The following is a 15,924-nucleotide window of genomic DNA, read 5'->3' as shown; positions in this document are numbered from 1 at the left end:
AACTAACTCAATTCAATTCGCAAATCAATGGTTTTTTTCTCAAAGCCATACTTCTTCCAAGTGGTGCCTTGAAGAGCTTGTGAAAGTTATTCAATGAGGAGAGGGGTGTGGATAGCTTGTGTTGTACCAAAGCCAAATATTAGCCCTATGTTTTGGTTGTGGACAGGTAGAATGTAAATTAAATAATTAAAAAAAGAGAAATACTTGGTTTAGAAATAGGATTTAAAAAAAATTGATTGTAAAAATTTTTTTGTTATAAAAAAGATTTGACTTACCACATTAATTCAAGCTAATTTATGAATTAACTTTTGTAAGACTTTTTGTAGATTTAGCAATTTTTAATTAAAAATTTATCTATTTTTATCAGTTTAAATGATCATTTATTTTAAAAAGTTCAAAAAAATTAATTATTCAATTTATATTACAATGGACTGATGAAATACTAAACGTATTTTTCAAAGAATCTGTTTATCATTCATCTTCCCATCAGTATAACACTTGCCAAAATATAGTGATTAATGTGGCATCCGTATCTCTAACTATAGTTTTTTAAACGTTCCGTGCATGCCAGTGATGCCACTACAAGAAACAAGGTCTTTCCCTGTGCCAAAACAAATAACCCCAAAATTCGCTGCAAAAGATCATTCTCGACGATTTCTACTGCACTGCACGTTCATTACAATTGTCTACTCACTTAAAACTTAAACCAGCGAGTTGAAAAAATCGTCAGGAAAATTGATTATTTGAAACGATTTTTTTCGCTGCTCATAATGTGAAACTACGCCGCAAATAACTTTCGAATTCAAAAATTGCATTTTTCGCTGCAATAGAATATTTGCACCGAATTTTGTTCGCCGCAACAACTTTACGCGGCGTTTTTAATTCGCCACGAATAATCCAATGCCCTTTGATCATAAATTTGTGGCGAATTATACTCGCTGCAATAGATTATTGCCAGCAATTTGTGCTCGCCGCAAAAAATACATTTCATATTTAATATTTTTCCCAGCGGTTAAAATCGCCAAGAAAGGCCTATTATTCCTGCATCCGAGCCAGTATGCAGAATGCACCATTTTCTTGGGTACCTAATATCCTAATCCAACTCACTTACAATATTACCAAATAGCACTACCATACATCGTAGGATAAACCAAATTAACTTTAATCCAATACTTGTAACCATAATGGCATATATATAAATTCAATCATCGATTCAATACATCAGTACATCAGCCCCTTTAAGGTTACTATCCACTAGCATATGGTGCATTAATGGAAGGCAATTAAGTACTACAAAATGGGAGCAGCTAATGTCTCTTACAAGCATAAAGTAGAAGCATCCACAATACAAATGGGAGCAGTTAAAATTGCCATGAAACATCGGTGGGTGGAGTTCCTCCGCAACTTCGCACATCGTTGATTTGCGATAACCTGGTGATTGAGCGGCAAAGATCCAGCTGTCCGGAACAAGGTTATCAAGTATATATACACTGTCTTCTACATTCACTGGGCAAAGAAAAATCCAAGTTGGAAATCTCAATAGATTGTTTTTCATAACATAAGTTGCACACGAACACATGCAGAAATTTTATGTATCCATATTATTTAAAACCTTTCTTTATATTAATCTTCCAGAATGTCAACCCAAACCAAACTTGTGATATAATATTACAAGCAAGCCATATGCTACTTCAATGTTTTTAAAGCTATGGATAGTAGAAAAAATAAATGCAAATATCAGTACTAAGTAGCTTAGGATTAATAATAAGCACATATAATGTAATTGAATTGGCTTATAAAATTCAATTACATTTTAACAGATACCAAGTTATATTCTCTCATCTTTATGCAAAAGAAACTTGCATGGGTATTATTCACATGTATAGAGCATCTCTAATTATGATCAAAATCGCTGGGAACTGAAACTTTCCAAGATGATTTATTCATAATGTCACTAATGAATTCTGTAGATTATTCATTGAGAACTTAATGAATTTTCATTAAGATCATCGCAGGGCAACCAGCTCTTGGAAGGGAATCTGAAAACACTATAACATACACTAGGGACATGGAAGGTTATATTATAGACCTACCTATAAGCTGGTTAAATGTGCATTCATTCTGGGCTAGCTACCATGCATTCTGGAGCTAGCCACCTATAAGGTTAAATTAGCAAAACCCAAGAAACAAGTTTGACCGATAGTGATGTTATGAAGTATCAGTTGGCTTGGTTGGGGTAAATATAAATGCATGCATCAGTTTTTAGAATATCCAGAGATCTCCATACCTCCATAAGAATTTTGTTCTTGTTTTTCCTTTTTCTTTTCCTAATTTTTTTGGGTGAAGGGTGAATGGAGGCCATGTTGAACTCTGACCTACACAATAATCTTCTCTGAAATCACTTCAGGATCTAGCTAGTAAAGCATTACAAAATCCCAATGCATGTTCAGCGAAATGACCGTACGTAATTGTTCAATAGATTGGTCGGTATAAATAAACTGTAAAACACCATTTATCAGAAAATAATAAATTCACTAATGATGATGATAATAATTATAATAATAATAAGATTAATAAGATTAATAATAATAATAATATTAATATTAATAACGCTACTGCTTTTACTAACTAGGGCCATTAAGGAAGAAAAAACAAATAGATAAGTTCTAATAGATAAACATGTAATGGGCAAGTGGAATGCATTTGAAAGACAAAAAGGAAAGTTTGGTCAAGGGGAGCTGTTAGTTTTTGGATGTGCCCAAAGCCATTTGAATGAGGGTTTGATTACTATAAAGTCAAGAGATTTTTAATTGTCTTATTTTTGCTCTCTGACTTTTTAAGATGGTCAACCAATGAAGGCGTGCCATGTGTTCGTTCTCACTGGATCTTATCAGTAATATTTATAAACCTTGACAAAATTAAAAGAATAGAAGTGGGAGTGGGAGAGCATTACGAACTTTATTCAGATTTGGTCGATGCCCAATAATTCACATAGTTTAATGCATCTTTATGTACCTTGGTCACTGCCTTCCATCAAATATTTTAGTGGAATTGGTACAGTAATTTGAAGTCTAATCTTCTACTTATTTGAAGCTAACCGAGAATTAAGCAGCTGTTATCATTCTAAACTAGAGTTTGATATCACATTAACACACTTGTTGAAGCCACACATTTCCAATGATTATGTCATACACAAAAGGCAACCTAAACTTCGATGATTTAATGTATTATATAAGCCATACAATAAATATTCGATTGGCATGCAATCATAGTCCTGAATTAATCACAGAAATTATCTATATATATATAATGAATACGGAAATCATCCTTTGTCTTCATTTTAGGTCCATATATATATATATATATATATATATATATATATATATATACACGTACTAAAACAATCAATAGTATTTAGATGAAAACGGCGCCCTAGCTATTATTCATGATCTACATGATTACATGTAGTCAAGTTAATTTGATCAGTACTGCTTTATATACCAGCAATGTTAATGCAACTAAAGCTAGCAAAACAAAAAAGACAACAACAACATGATGAGCTAGCATGTGTTTAACATATTCATTGATGGAGAATCAAGACATATTTAATGTATTTTGGTAATTTCTGCTAGCTTTAAATTCTGAAAATTACATATAAATAAGTTATGGTACAAGACCCGAAACTAATACAAACCCAGAGCATATAAGAGATCAAGTATCAAAAGCAAGTCTAGCTAGCTAATCTACCCCTAATTTGTTCTACAACAAATTAAAATAATATGGGGTTGCCAGCTTAATGGATATGAGAACATGTTTAGAAAATATGGACTTAGTATTTTTTACACAGAGCAGGTACATGCAGTCTGTTGTGGGGTAAATGGGGCTTTTTCTATATACAAGAAGGTTGCATTTGCCCTTCCATGATTAATGTAAAGGCAGGCCCTAGCTAGCTAATTTTTAATTTAGTGAGCATGCACTTAAAAATGTTGAGTTTTTCAGTTTATCATGATCCCTTTTTTATCACTTCATGAGAACTGGAAACATGATCATCAATCTTTAAAAATTTTTGGGGTCATGCTTGGGGAAGTCAAATTTTTTAAAAATCTCATCAAGATTTAGTGTTTTCCTTAAAGAAGTCTTTTTGTGTTAGCCCCACAAAAAGACACACACACACACACATATATGCCAACTTTTCAAGAAAATTAAAATTGTTTCTTGGATGTCTTCAGAACTATGGAGATTCAAGGCTTTGAATCTCTTGGTGACTGCACCAGGAAATAGTCCCAATACAGATGGAATTCATGTTACCGAAACACAAAACATTAATTTCCAAAACTGTGTTATCAGAACAGGTACACTCCAAAAACAATTAAGACTAGAAACTTGAGATTATCTATAATTTAGTAACAACTAATTACTATAAGATGTATTGGCAAAATATCTACTTTTTACAATAAATTCTGAACTGGGTGGGAAGTAATTAGCTAAGAGACATTTTATTTGTGGAAGGTGATGATTGTATTGTGTTCAGCCACTGGGTCCACATGTAATGTTCGAGCCACGGACATTACATGTGGACCACAAACTGCAGATATACATGCAAAATTCCTTCATTACAAAGGGGTAGGTTTCACAACTGCACAGCTAGAAATTAGTCTACAAACAAAAAGCTTTGTAGAGTAACCCTCCCTGCACTTGATGCACCATAGATTGACAGGCTCTTAGAGGAGGAGGACTCTAGGTTGTGATTTAAATAAAAGAAGGAAGAAGATTGTATATATAGACATGTATTTTTTGTTCAATGTTTTCAATGTACCAGTAGCAAAACTAAAGCGATATTGCATTTTTTTCACAATCTTTTGAGATTATTAATTTACTATGTATTATTCAAATTGGTGTTATGAATATTCACATTTGGGTGGAACTTGCAAATGACACTGACTTAGATTCCCATAGCTCTAGTCCAAATGACCAAGAACAGGTTCGATTGCAACATGAATTCTATTGCTTACTGTTTGGGTGGATTAAGCTGGTACTCAACAATACTGATATGTGAAGTTCAAGAAAGAACCTAAGCATTATGAACGGAACCACTTCTAAAGCACATCAAAGTAGGTGGACAAAGCACGGTTTTGTTTAAATAATTAACTTTATTGTTTTGTTTTTTGTATGTATAAAATTTGAAAAATGAAAATACATATATATAAGAACTCGTGAAGAAAACGTGGATAGCTGATTTTGTTGGCATGCAACAGTTTGAAAACAGAAAACAAGCATAATGAAGGAAAAATAGATAAATTAAAATAGAGATGAACTATACCCAAGCTATACTTCACATTAGAGACCCATATATATAATATATGTATATATAACTGTAAGAAGCAAGTAATTCACCTAAATAGTGCAGCAAATAGAAAAACTAGTGAGGAACATGCAAAATAGCCAAAATATCCAGGCCAATGTTGGAACCAAATGAGGTACAAGAGTGTGGACAAAGGAAACTATAAAAAACTGTACATTCACATTTAAATTACCCCACACATTCCAATGATCAAAAGAAATATATATATATATATTTATCACAAAAAGACTAAAAACAAATAATAGAAAACAAATGCAAAACAATTCAGTACTTAGCACATTAAACAAGATGCACATCTAATTAATTGGCCACTTTATGCCAATCACTATCAATATTAGGAAGATCACCTTAATAAAACACCAGTCATGAGATGGAGAAAGGAACATTCTTTAATTAATTGGCACAACTTATATTGCATGCATTCTTTTTCTTTCTCTTTTTCTTCTGCATCTTCTGATGTTATGTTATATTGTAACCCAAGAAATTTTCTATCATACACTACTGGAAAACATTACTGGAAACCCACAGGTTATATTTGGATTAGGAAATTTGAAATTCAAATCTAAGTTACACGAGTTTTAGGTGACCCATAATGTCTGATGTTATCATTGTTACTATTGAACACCAAGAGTTAAAATTATAAAAGTTCAATGGTGCAAAAACCATGTACTAGGTAATTAAAAGTGGGTGATATCAATTCATTGTGGTTATTAGCTTGAGAATGCCAATAAGCTTGAACATCTTCTGTGGATTATAACATAAATTTCAACAACACTTCCTTTGGTTAGTCAAAGAATGGTGGAAAGAATTTTACAATATGTATACCGAATGATGAAAATTAAGCTGAATACATGAGACAGCTTATATATAACGAGAATTTAGAGAATCTTTATCATGAATAGATTTTATGATACTTAACTTTGTTTAATTTGATACTGCTACACAACAATAATTGTTACATGCTAGTTAAAGAGAAGCAAGTTAGCAAGTAATATTTCTCCTAAGGGAAGTATGAAAATACTTCATTTATTTAGATATGAGTAATGTTATATATAGTCTATGTATACAAGCATTATGAAGTCTCTTTAAAAAAATATATATAGGACTCATCATTTTCTTGATATTTTCATGTGAATCCCAAATTCGCTACATTTATTTTCAAAAAGACGACGTGAGACTATATCTAACATACTTTAGATATTAATTCAAGAATCAAAACTTATTAGACACATACTTCAAATCAAGATTAATAAGATTCTCTAGTACAATGATCATTGATCCCTAATATTTTCTGCAACTAGGATCATGACTAAACATGATTAATTTACAATACTTAATACGTACTGATGATGTTTAATTACACTGTTCATGCCTCAACGCCAACTCTGCTTAGATAGGAAAAATCATACTCAACGCCAAAATCTTGCCCTATGCATATAATATATAGATATATTTTTAAAAAGTGGGCACAAACCTCTCACACCAAACGAGCATTTAGACATTCAACGGGACGACGACTCGAAACTTTAGCACTTTATGATGCAAATCTTGAATTTCACAAATATAGAAATGAAACACAGTCCAAATGACATGCCATCACGGATCAGGACAGTAATAGAAAAGTGGACTGTTCAGAAAACAATTGTTTATGCATTAACGATCGAACATGTAAATTCATTTGGGTGAAGATCACATCCAAATGAAGGGCATGATTTTCACTTGTAAATTTCATTCAGAGTAGAGTCTGGTATGGTGTACACATGATGGAGAAAGCTGAGATCATAGATAGATATTAGAGACATAGGACACCCATTTTGAGGTAAAACATACATATAAATGGAAATAAAAACAAATGCTTCATTTGATCTTTCTTTCAATCACTTTTTATAATATTTTTATTAAAAAAATTTCTATCTCTGATAGAAATAAATGTGTGGATATATCATACAGAAATGAGAGGGATGGATCTAAGTATTTGTATATATCAAAAACAGAAAATCGAAGTGCAATCAAAAATTGCATTTATTCTATATGGATACAAAAGAAAGACTAGCCGTACAAATAATTCATGATCAGCAAAACAATTCCCACAAAAACTCTAAGAAATGCACATTCAAACAAAGCAACATTCTTCACAGAAATCACTTAATTACATATTAGAAGGTACCAAAATGGGCCATAAACGATAACAGAAAAAGGCTCTGTTTTTGCGAGAATATCACCCACAAATTATGCCTTTCATGCTAATATCCACAGCTTAGACCACCACGTACACAAAAGGAAGATATACAAAAATTAAACCTCAAGGAAGAACACGGGAATCAGAAATGCATGAAGGGATTGAAGCACTACAAGAAATGCATGAAGCTAGGTGTCTCTGATAGAAAAATTAGACCCCAAAATTACCCTGCAAATCAGCACAAATCGTTCGCAAAATGAAGCCCCACTATGCCCTGATTTTCTAGAGGCAGGAAACGACTCGAAAATGAAGCGATACCGCCGGGAAAGTCAGAAGTCCGTGGGCAAACTGGGGTACGAGGAACGTGGATTTGCAGGTGGGCTGTCCATGGAGGAACATCAAAGTATAGGGGGAGAAGGGTCTGGGAAAATGGGACACCAAAGGTGAACGGAGGAGTTGACGCTGTGAGGCCTACAAGTGGCATTCCGTCCGTCACAAACAGGAGTGACCGTCGACATAAACAGGAGGTCGTGGAAGCGCCAGGATTGTATTTGGTGGTTTTCTATTTCTGGGTTTCGTCGAAGTGGAGAAGAACAAGTGGGGGGAAAAAGCTTGGGGGGAAATAAACTTATTTACGTGTTTTGGCACCCCACAAGAATCCCGACCTAAATTACAGCGTCGCAACAAATTAAAACCTTTTCCTGCGCACAAATTCGCTGCCAAAACCAAAACAATCGCTGCAAAAAAACCCTTTAAGTGAAGTCCAGGACAGAAATCGAAGTTCACTACTCAATGCGATCCGTGCATGTGCTGTTTGGACGGACACATACCTTATAATCCAAGAATTCTGAAATATTCTCATATATGCATACATATATATATATATATATATATATATATATATACTAGGTGAAAGCAACATGCAATGCACGTTTGCTTAGTCTATATTTAATTTTTTTTTGTTAAGAACTAATTTTTTATTAATAAGGACGTAATGTTTTGGTTAATTAAATAACGATGTAATGTTTATGTAATTTATAAATAATTACACATAATATATTATAAGAAAAGAGTATTAATAGAAGCTATAAAATGCTCGAGTCGACCTCCATCGCGTACTCATCCTAGAGGGTCTAGTTCTGCCACTCAACTCCATCTAGGATTATATCCTTAATTCTCTATTGAACGACCACGTGTTTCCTCATAATTTCAACTTAAATAATTTTTTGCATCCCTTTCTCCCACTTTTTTTATTTTTCCACGTTGATAAATCACTCTTTCACATTGGTGCATTTGAAAACCTCTTATGCACGACTTTCTCCCTCTAATCTCAAATGGTGCCACCCTCACTTTCTCATGAATTAAATGAAAGCAATAAATCTAGTCGGTGTCATCATTTACGTACTTCTTTTATTAGTGGATCAGACAAAACAAGCACCTCTATTTCTGCCAATTTTTCATTATTCTCTTATTCTTTAAATAGAAATTTGGTTTAAAAATTTATAGGAAAGTGACTCCTCTGTCTCAATTGGAGCATGTAACAATCGAATAGCCAAGTTTTGGCCACTGCAGAAAAGTTTGCAGTACAACAGCCATCCAAAGATGTTGCTGTTTGGACCTTCTCAAGGAACCCTTGTTTAGGACTTTAAGACCATAGTTCCGAACACACAATCATCCTTCCAACGACTCAAATTATCCAAGTGTTATACACTCTTAGGACTTGCAACAAAATAAACTCCGTTAACACAAGGCTGGAATTACAGCACATAGTGTATGAGTAGCATTGTCGACATATTATTTAAATGTGATCATGAGAGAATAATTTTTTTATTAAAAAAAGAAAGAAACAAGTCTAACATAGGAAATCAGATTTGACACTATCTTTAGAAGCATGTATAGGACCCAAACATTAGAAAAATGCCCAAGAATAGAGCAATGACTGATGTTTGTTTTAGGTTACTAAGAAGTGTTCAGTAGTGAGGTTAGGGAATCAAAGTTAGATGATCATACCCTTGACGTTCAGATGTTATGCTTTTCTCAAAATGATTTTCAAGAGATATACTATGTTACCGTCCTTTCGTGTAAGCCACTTGAAAAGTCTACAAAAGCTTTAATTATGCTATGCGATTTGCATGCTCATGCCATGAAAGCTACAGAAAGGACGCTGAAAGGTGTGTGGTAGGAGCCTGGGTCAAGGAATGTGTATGGGATGGTGTTTGGGTGAATTGGTGGAATACATATTGAGTTGATGAGCTATAATTGCAAATATAAAAGAAAAAATAAGGTAGAGATAATTAGAGCTATCCCAAGAACTCCAACGACAAGCGTTGATGGACAAAAAGTCTTCTCTATTCTTCATTATTCAAGCCAAGCCAAACCATATTTGATATCTTTCTCACAAGTGCTTTGTACTCTAAACAGAAATAATCAGAAAATTCAAGCTAGAAACACACACACACATATCAATATCTATACTAAAAGACTATATTTAGACTACATCTTGTAAAACAAACTTACTCAATTAGCCTATTATCCATCCAACAACAAAATGAATCCCATACAGAGACATATCCAGAATACAAATACCAGCAAAGAGTTAATCAGTTATAGAGCTCCATAGATGGTCTAACCTGTCTGCTGCAAAAAGGTCCAGCGCCAATACCAATTGTAGGAATCCAAAGACACTGAAAGAGATTACCAACAACTTAGTTATGACACCGACTAACAAGCAACTTCAAAGTAGCATGAAATAATACCTGATCTGATCTGATGCCACCTGATCAAAGCCACTGAAGAATTTCAATCAAATCATATTTGGGTATATCATCATAAGGAAACACTTCAAAAAAAGGACGGTTGGGAGGAGGAGGTTCTGGCAAAGTATCAACTATGGATCTATATTAGATACATGTCTTCTCAGGATAAATTATCTGGAAATGGACTTAGTTCAATGTCATTTCTCCAACAAAGCCAGTACCACAGCTTTGGGGGAAAAAGGCTATGAGACATCCTGGTGGAAATCAGATAAACTATTCTCAAGAATTAATACAGAATATGAGTCTAAACAATTTCCCTCATAAGTCACAATGTTAAATGGGTTGGAGGGAAGGATGGACTCCATTAAGGAATACCGTGAGATGTAGATATGGTTATGTACTGAAAATCAGAGAACGAATTGTGACATTCACAAAGATCGGGTTATGCTAGATTAAAAGATCAAGTTAGTTCTTTTCCTACAGAGAACATATGAAGATCTTTTAACAATTCATAAACATAGATTATATGCCAAAAGAACCTGTTTACTATCCATCTTCAAATTCAACAGCTTAGCATATAATCAACATCAAAGCCTATATCATTAATACAAATAACCCACCAGGTGAAATAGTGAAAGATAAAAAAATCCATAACCCTCACAATCACATTTTAGAGTCACAATCTTATTGTGACACAATTAAATTTCCAAGAAGAATGAGGACCCAATTATCAGTGAGAAATGAGAATAGCAATTATGTGTGTGCGAGAGAAGTATACAAAATAACAGTCACAAGCTGTACCTGAAAATGTGAACTGTTGAGGCAGCGACCAATTTGACGGAATAGAGGGACCATGCAGCGTTGAAACTCTGCTCCCTGTGTGACTTCAAGAACTTCCTCCAATTCACCAAGGAACATAACCTCCTTTGAACTATTAGTTATGGGCCAATACTTTAAAAGACCTCGAATCATAGTGTCGGCCAACTTGGCATCTTTTTCCACAAATTGAGTAATGCAATATGACAGTTGCTGGTGGTACATAGATACACACTTTGGCTTATGAAGGGGAATCAAAGCATGGACAAGGAATAACTTGTGCTCCTCCTTCAAAGGTAAAGCAAACCCATTAATTATATTGCCCAATATTTCAAGCAACTCCGCAACCCCATTGTGCTTCTCTGTCTCAAAGATGAACCGATAGAAGATATTATTGATAGCTTTCCTAATGAATGGCCGATGCACCATGAACTTACCATAAACGCGGTGGAGAATTGTTTTTAAGTAATCCCTCTCTCTCTCTGATCCTCAAAATCAAACAACTCAAGCAATCTCAACACAAATGAATGATCAATATATCTTTTTGCAAGCTTGGCATCTGTCTCCGGTGAAGCCACAAATCTCAATAAAAACTCGTACACAATCTGAAGATGAGGCCAAGCAGGTTCCATGGTCGGTTCCTCCTCTTCTGGGTCGTACATTTCTGGGACCTTGCTATCCTGATTTGGAAACGGAAATGTTTGAAACAAATTCGCAGCAACCATCTTCGTAATTCCTTTGAAATAATACTTCAAAGCCACTGGGGTGACAGAGGTATGCTACTTTCTGATGCCACCTGATCTGCAATAATGAAAACTAACAAGTCTTTACATCAGAGCAGAAACAGGAGGCAAAATGACGGCATGTAACGCGCATAGGACTCAATAGTTCATCCTTTTGGCAAGAAATAAATCCAACTCAACAATAATACCTTTCGACTCATCAAGTAGCCCCATAAGTGCCATGTCCTCTTCATTCCCTTCAAAAGCTTCTCCTAGCAAAGTATGAACAAGATGAAAAAATTATTATGTTAAGCTTCCATTTGCAAAGTGCAACTGGAAACAAACAATAGAGAAAGAAATAGCTTATAATTATTGTCCTGAAACGTGTGTAAGAGCTCAGAGCTCAATCGAAAATAGATAGAATGCTCCGAGCACTGAACCAAAACGCTCAGAGCTCTAAAATACATCACAAAAAAATTGTTATTTCTCCAGAGTTTTGGAGAAATTCTAAACATAAATTCGGGACCACCAACATCTCCCACGTCCTTCTTGGTCTCGCCGTCAAGGTGCACACGTGGCAACTGCAGTCGGTACGGCGAGCTCTGGTGGGACACCAACACCACCCGCGGTTTCGTCTAGCTCGAACCCTAATCTCAATATCTTCGTGTAGCTCATCAGATTATGTTGAAAACCCTAATTGACGGGGGTTGATTGCTCAAAAAAGAAAATGAAGTAGTACACCACAAACTATGATGCTCCAAATCAACAACCCCCAACCTCGCATCGAATCCAGATCCTGCGAACCATCGGCCACGAGATTTTGCATTTTCGGAATCAGACAAACCAATCGAAACCAATGAAAATCTCGAACAAATTCAAATGAAAAAGAAAAACGGAGTAGAGTGGAAGAGCAGGGAAATACCTTTGAAGGTCCAGGAGTGATCAGAAGGTTTAGATGAGATGAGATTATCCGGAAGATCGAGCTTGCCTTCCCCATTAATGAGTCGCAAGTGAACTCTTTAATAACGGAAACTCTCATGTGAAAGACGAAGCGAGAACGATGAATACGAAGAGGGATTGGTGCTGGAAGCGTTATTTTCCTTTCTCATAAATTTTCTTTCACAGCATGTCAGCAACAGACACAAGTGAGGTTCGAAGGCCAGACGGATTTAACGGAAAGTTAACGGGAACAACAAAATTCTGTTAAAACAAAAAAATTCCATTTTATAAATTTTTACCATCATAATGAAATTTATTGTTCTTCATCTTAAGAGCAAGCAAACAAAAACAAGAATGTCCCATCAAGTCCCTAAGATTCTATTTCCTTTAATTCTCCATTTTCTTTATGTTCACTGTGTAGGACTCGTTTGTTGAATCACAGATATAGGCGTCGATCTATATGTCTGTATCTCCAATTGTAAACTTTACATGCTGCAAAATCTTAGCAAGTGTGATGAGTTTGGTCGATCTGCCATGTGTGATGTATGACAAGAACTTATACATAAATAAATATAATTTATATTCTCAATAACTTTGATTACTTAATTGCTTAGAATGATTTTACTATCTTATTTTCCATTTGAATTGTAATCTGCAGGTATGAAGCCAAGTTCATCGATATGATCATCAAAGAAATTTTGCATCAATTACACCCTAATCAGTTGAATGTGGCCAAACAGCCGATAGAAATAGATTTTCGTGTTGTGTAGATGAAAGCCTTATTACAACTGGAAAAAAAGTATGTTTGCATTGTTAGCATCCATGGGATGAGTGGAATAGGTAAAACAGTCATAGAAAAGGCTGTTTATAACCAAGTGATGGATTTGAAGGAAGTAGTTTTCTCCGAGACATTAAAGAAACTTCAAGACAGTCTGATGGTTTAGTCAAGTTACAAAAATATCTTCTTATTGATATCTTGAAAAATAGAGATTGGTCATTTGAAAATGTTGATAGAGGAATATATTGGATTGAGAAACTCCTTGCTAGGAAAAAAGTTCTTCTTGTTCTTGAGGACGTGGATCATGTGGATCAACTACATGCATTAGCTGGAAACACTGACTAGTTTGGTGCTGGAAGTATAATCATTGCAGCGATTAAAGATGAACATTTGCTAAAGCAATTAGGAAACTATGAAAAATATAAAGTGGAAAAATTGGCTTGTACAGACTCTCTTGAACTTTTTAGCTGGCATGCCTTCAAGAATATCCCATCCAATGGAAGATTACCATGAGCTTTCGATTAGTGTAGTGAAGTTTACTGGAGGACATCCATTAGCTCTTGAAGTTTTCGGTTCTTTTCTCTTGGGAAGAAGCATTACTGAATGTAAAAGAACAGTGGAAAAATTACAAAAAATGTCTGACCACCACATTCAAAAAATACTTCGAGTAAGTTTTGATTCATTAGATGAGACAACAATGGACATATTCCTTGATATTGCATGCTTCTTTATAGGGATGGACGCAAAATATGTTGCCAAAATTCTCCATGGGTGTGGTTTTTTTCTTGATATTGGTATTAGTAATCTTGCTCGGAGGTCTGTTGTGATAATAGATTACCATAATAAGCTGAGGATGCTTGGTTTGATTCAAGATATAGGAAGAGAAATTGTTCGAGAAAGTTCATTTAAAGATCCAAGAAGACGTAGTAGGTTGTGGTTTCATGAGGACGTGTTAAATGTACTAAACAGTGAACATATGGTAAGACATTTACATTTATGCATAACCATGTGTACATATATATAGAGACATGATATAAATGATCTCTTGGCTTCCATAAGAGTTCTATCTTGTCGACTTTCATACATAATTGTGTGAACATATTTTAACCATATGTAAGTCAATCCAAAACTTCTATAGATCAGTTAATTGAAAGTTCATCTAACAATATTAAGAAGTATTCAATCACGTTTTAAGCAATTCTATTCATATCTAAATCTCTCAAGTTTTTGTCTGTTAAGTTATGAACAAAATATCTAGGCCCACTCCAATTCGAGTATGTTCTAGCCTTAGAAAGAGGAGGAATATGTTGCTAATCCCACTTCTTATTTTGCTAGGGATCTGAAGTAGTGGAGGGTGTCGTGCTAAATCCACCCTCACTTGCCGACATATATCTGAAAACTGATGCATTTGCAAAGATGAAGAATTTGAGGTTGCTCTAGATCAATAATGTGCATCTCACAGGACACTTTGAGCTTCTTTCCAAAGAGCTAAGATGGCTATGTTGGCATAACTGTCCATTGAAAATTCTACCTCAAAACTTTCATCTAGAGAACCTTGTTGTGCTTGACTTGCAGCATAGTAATTTTGAAGAAGTCTGGAAGGAGAACAGGGTAACGAATTTTACTGTACCTTATATTCCTCTTTCGATGTTAGTAATCGGAAGCACTAGATCTTTTTGTTTACACACACCAAAAGTCTTGGTTATTCTAAAAATCTTAGTTGTTATATACATAATCGAGGTATTCAACAAGTTGAAAGTCCTTAACCTCAGCTATTCCAAAAATCTCTACAAATCATCATGCTTCTCACAAGTCCCACATCTAGAGATACTAGTTCTAGAAGGTTGCATCAACTTGATTGAGCTTCATGACTCTGTAAGATATCTTGAAGGGCTTGTTTTGTTGAATTTGGAAGGATGCAAGAACCTTAGGAATCTCCCAAAAAGCATTTCAAAATTAGAATCTCTTAAAACTCTTAACTTGTATGGCTGCTTACAGCTTGAAAAGTTACCAGAGAATTTGGGGAATATGATTGCATTAAAAGAGTTTTCTATAAGAGGAACTACCATTAAGCAACTCCTATTGTCCTTGATTTTTTTGATGAATTGGAAGGCTTATCCTTATCCGAATGCAAAGAAGATTTCTCAGGATCTTGGCTATCACATTTCTCATCATGGTTATCACCAAGAAGTTTGAATCCCATAACTTTGTTACGAGCTTCTGTTTCTGGATTTGGCACTTTTGGAAAACTAGCTCTTAGGGACTGTAATTTGTCGGAATATAAGATTCCCCTTGATCTTGGGTGATTCTCTTCCCTCCAAGGCTTGAATTTATCAGAAAACCATTTTCGTATCCTACCAGAAAGCATCAGT

The 15,924-nt window shown here is 34.7% G+C and overlaps 1 pseudogene; it reads right to left on the bottom strand.

Moving 5' to 3' along the window:
* Positions 1-1,155: 1,155 nt before the first annotated feature.
* On the bottom strand, positions 1,156-12,963 carry LOC121240693 (annotated as a pseudogene).
* Between the last annotated feature and the right edge of the window lie 2,961 nt (positions 12,964-15,924).

Source organism: Juglans microcarpa x Juglans regia, chromosome 7S (genome assembly GCF_004785595.1).
Source record: "Juglans microcarpa x Juglans regia isolate MS1-56 chromosome 7S, Jm3101_v1.0, whole genome shotgun sequence".
NCBI lineage: Eukaryota > Viridiplantae > Streptophyta > Magnoliopsida > Fagales > Juglandaceae > Juglans > Juglans microcarpa x Juglans regia.
The sequence above is the reverse complement of the archived record's forward strand: the minus strand, read 5'-3'. Positions and strand labels throughout refer to the sequence as shown.